At 36.8% G+C, this 4,991-nt stretch overlaps 1 long non-coding RNA gene across 1 annotated transcript; it reads right to left on the reverse strand.

Moving 5' to 3' along the window:
- Positions 1–222: 222 nt before the first annotated feature.
- LOC137179594 (uncharacterized) lies at positions 223–4,422 on the reverse strand. The gene is made up of 3 exons (XR_010927840.1): positions 4,368–4,422; positions 3,052–3,330; positions 223–2,942 (listed from the first exon to the last, which is right to left on the reverse strand). It is a non-coding gene; the product is annotated as an uncharacterized lncRNA (long non-coding RNA).
- Positions 4,423–4,991: the final 569 nt, after the last annotated feature.

Consider the following 4,991-nt stretch of genomic DNA (forward strand, 5'->3'; position numbering starts at 1 on the left):
CTGACAACTACTCACTACAGAAACATACAGCCAGTCCTGCAAATCAGCAGTTTACTCGAAAATACCAAAATATGCATCAGCTTTGCATTTTTGCACACCCAACACAAACAAGAAAGCCATAAATACTCATGCAGTTTCCTCTTACCAACAGTGCGACTTGCAGTGGAGCTGAACTTTTGGAGCAGGCAGAGAAACAATGTGTTTACACCCAGTTGAGGACTGAAGTAGGAGTGTCTGAAATTCCTTTGCAAACACCCAGTTCCTGTTTTCCTGTCTACTCTGCTTTCTTTTTTCACAGACAAGAAATCGGCTCCCAGAGAGAAAAAATGGGGTTACTTATCTGTTTTCTCAGCTTCACTCTTTTCTGACACTTGTTAACCACTGGCTGTGCTGTCAGCTTAAAACTGATGTCTGTTAGTGATGAAAGTTACATTTAAATAAAGGAACCTCACACCATTAACAAGATGCAACAATGACATTATTTAATGTGCAATAAAGTGAAGTGTGTCTTTTTCTTTGCATCTTAGTCCCTCCAGATGAAGATGCAAGGAAAAAATGTGAGGAGAGAGGAAATCAAATCAAATCAAGTTTATTTATAAAGCACATTTAAAAACAACCAGAATTGACCAAAGTGCTGTACAATAAAATAACAAAAGTAAATTAAAACAACATAACAAGGTAACAGCAAAAAAAAAGTAGAGAGTAGAGATGACATAATAATACTATCCCATATGCAAACAAAAATAAACAAGGAAGTGTTTTTTTTTTAGAGAAATGAGAAATCCTTTCCTCTGAAGCGTCATGTGAAGCGACGTCCGTTTCTGATGACGATGGCAGCTGATCACAGTTGATCAGCTGTCAGACGGCTTTAAAAGCTATAGAGACTTTTGATGGAGTTGTGTGTGCATACATGTGCACTGTACTGACACTAATAAAGGTGCAGTTATGATTGCCAGTGTAGCTGTTTCCTCTCTGCAGTCTGTTACTTGTTTAACAAACACCTGCAAAGGAATAAAAACCTGCATTCTGTATTTATACTGCGTCCTGCTCAGATGCTCATGAACCATTTCTACCGGCAGAATGCATTTATGTTATTTATTCATTATTTGCATCTGTATTTGTTGATATTCTGATCGTGAATTCATTATTTAATAACCCAGAATATGATCAGGGTGTCATTTTCTCTCTCACATCAAAATGTGTAGTGGCTACATTGGTCCACAGCACAAAATGTATTTCACAATACATACAATATGTTTCACAATAATGGCTTTGAAATTGTGAGATGCCCATGTTTTTTTGGCCTATTCTTTTCTAGTTGACTGCGTCCACATCACGGGACTGTCAAGTTTCTGTCTGTGAAAACAAACAAAATAGCTGCCATTCCTTTTATGCCGTTCCACACCTTTCTTTTTTCTTTTCTTTTTTTTAAAATTTTTAGATAGTTTCAGCATTAAAATGTGTTTTGATAACATTTTCTAGAAAGAAATGTACATTTAATTTTCATAATCTTCCTTCAGTGAATGTATATAATTTTAGTTTGTTAGTCTGGCCAGAAAATTGTAGGAAGGCAAACTTTTCTATCTTTGCTATGTTGGTTGCTATGGACACTGCTATTGCTGAATCCATGTAGTTAATAATATATAAAATAGACTGTATAAAGATAATGGATGTAGCCACAATGACACCACCCATTAGCTTGTAGAACATGGATGTATAAAGAGAAGTGGATGAAAAATTATTGGGCACGCTCTATGGGCCCAATGTGTCCATGGAGCGCAGTAGAGACCTCTACCAGCCAAGACAGCTAGCTTCTGGTTTAGCCCTCCAGCTAACTTGAATGAGGATAAAATGATTCAATCATGCAGCTCTTCGAGACTTTCGAAATGTGATCAGACTGAATGGATCAAATTTTGATAGTGAAATTAATCTTTTTGTGGTGGTTGTGACACTCGAAAAATGTTGCTGAATTACAGATGTCTCTTTCACAAAGTAAATCTACTGGAAAAAGTCTTTTTGGGCCCAATAGCATCATGTGACAGACCTGGAAGTTGTAATTAAACAGTTTGGCAAATATGTCAAATTGGCTTCAAAGCCTGGTGCTGTTCCTGGGGGCTTGGTTTTGAAGCTTCAAGTTTGGCATTTTGACCATCGCTATCTCGATTTTTTGAAGCCAGAAATGATTAGAAGTGACCGTATTTAGATGAGAGCATAGAGCTGAGGACATGCTCCCCAGAGTCCAACAACAGCACCTCACTCTCGTTGTGGTGGCGACTTGTCAATCAAAAGGTAACCACGCCCTAAAGCATACCCTGCTTTATCATCTGTCAGTCACATGATATGAATACAGGCCAATAGAAAAGAACAGGCCCAAAAAATACATATGCATCTCACAATGTTAGAGTAGTTATTGTGAAACTATGCTGTGGACCAACATAGCTATTACACATTTTGATGTGAGACTGGGTTGCTTTTGAACACTGGAAATGATCTATTTGGGTAAATGTTTCAGGGAAAATGGAAACAATGTAATTCACATCAAACTCGATGTTCAGATGCTCATTTTCAACCTCACATGTGACTGAATGAAATTGATGATAAATGATGTAAAACATAAATGTGTTAAATGTGTTTTTTGCTGACAGACTCTCCATGATTTTAATTTTATCCATAATAAAGGTTAATGGAAATTGACTGGGAACTATCTGGAAGCCAGCTGGAATCAGGCTGGGAGCAGCAATTCTGAGTGGCTGGTACTGTAAGTGCAGAATATCAGAATCTTGGATAAGGATGCAGCATGTGTACTGAGCAGTTTAGTGCTGTGGGTGCAGCTGTCACAGTCCCTCTTGCTCTTCATTTTTTCAAAATGAGAGAAACAGCAACAGCACTTTCAAACACAACCAGAGGAATCAGGAACAGCCAGGACTGTGTGTTACTGTCACCTGTCAGACACATTTAACATGAACATCAGTAAAACAGTTTGTTCCCAAGAATACATACAATTTTGAAATGACAGTAGCATCATCTTTTCAACAGTGTAAACAGTCTTACTTGTGTTGTCTGTGTTGTTTTGTTGTCTGCAGGATGTTGTGATGTTGACAGGAAGAGTCTTCTTTTCAGCAGGGTTGGCAGCCTCACATCTATAAGAGGAGCTGAAATCCTGCTTGTGTACAGTGAGAGGCAGAGAGAGAGCAGAGCTGCTCTGGTTCAGTATCTCCTCGTCTTTGTACCACAACAGTGTTGTCTTTTCACCTTTCTCCACAGAACACAGCAAGATGCAGCTCTCAGCACTCACACTCGATGTGTTCACTGCAGGAGTTGATATAGACTCTAAAGAGGAAAAATTAAAATAATTGAGAATACTCAGAGGGTCGGACTTTAACACACAAACCCTACAGCTTAGACACAGAACTTTAGTTTACCTACATACAGGACATCAGGCCTTAGGATAGTGTATGTAGGCTTATATATTGTAAATTTACAAGATTGAAAACTGACTAGAGAGAGAGAAATTTAAGAAATACTTTTGTTAATCCCAAATTTAACAAAACTAGAGGACCGTGAAAAGCAACAGATTAGGAGAGGGACACACATACATGTCCTGCATGCATACTTAGCGGCACAATATGTGACTGCATGTCACAAACTAAGGGACACATAATTAAGAGAACAATATGAATAGGACAAATAATTATCTTGACATGGTCCATTATACATATGGTTACTTTTTATCTATTCCCTTGATTACTGTTGTTAATATCATGTGATTGTTATTTTGTCTAAATTTGACAGAGTTTTTAAGCTTTTGCAACATTGTGACTTTACATAGTCCTGCTAATGCAAGCACTGTACAGTAAATGTGGCTATATAGTAGACACACACACACACACACACACACACACACACACACACACACACATGCACACATGTTTAGTGTTCTCTGCCATTTTCTTGTTCTTTTTATGTATTTATTTATTTATTTATTCATTTTATTTCATTTAATGAATTGTATTTTTTCATCTCATTATTGAAATGTATTATCTTTCATGCTTTGTCAATATTATTCATCTGTAAATGTGATTATTCAAAGTACTCAAAGTGAATTTGATTACATAGTAGAGTTACACACACACACACACACACACACACACACACACACATGCAAATGTTTGTTTGAAACTTTTCATCTGCATATAGTTACCACTGGAGGCACAGAACTGTAACTGTAAATTACTGGATTTGTAAGCAGAAGCAATTGACTTGGTAGTTAACTGGGCATATTGACAATTACGGTGCAGTAACTACAGAAAAGTGGATAAAGAAGTATGTATCATTTATATATATATATTATATTTCTTACTACTTACCATACACTTTGAGTTTATAAGATGTAAGAAAAACTCTTCCTTTTTTAGAGTCAATGATATAATTTCCTGAATCATTTGTCTTAAGTCTTTTGATTTCAAATAGCCGAGTTTTGTTGTTCCAGAAAAGTCTGTCATTGAACCATTCCTCCAATATCTCAAATTTCATCCCATCCACCATAGCAATAGTATATACTTCATATGAAAGAAATCCATACTCCACCACAGGGTCAGGTAGAGTGATGGATCCTCCCTCAGAGCCTGCGAGGTCCTTCTGTGCTTTCAGAGCAGCAGATGAGCTCATCACTGTAAAATACAGTGTATTCCAACAGTCAGTGCAGTCAGGATTTAATATGGTCATAGAACGTCCATACGAGTAAGTGAAAATGAAAATCCAAATTGGATTATTGCATTTTCATTCTCATTTTTACTCACATACATAAGTTTAAAAAATATTTAAACTGGAAGTCAGATGAGACTGAGTGACAGAAATGTTCCTATACTGTGGTTTTCAAATTGTTTTTCTATGTGTTTGTTTCCTGTCTCACTTAGAAAAACCACATTGCATGGACAGCTCTGAGACATACAGTACATTTCTTTTTTGTTTGTTTTTTTGTTGATAGATGT

This window comes from Thunnus thynnus, chromosome 3, assembly GCF_963924715.1.
Source record: "Thunnus thynnus chromosome 3, fThuThy2.1, whole genome shotgun sequence".
Lineage (NCBI taxonomy): Eukaryota > Metazoa > Chordata > Actinopteri > Scombriformes > Scombridae > Thunnus > Thunnus thynnus.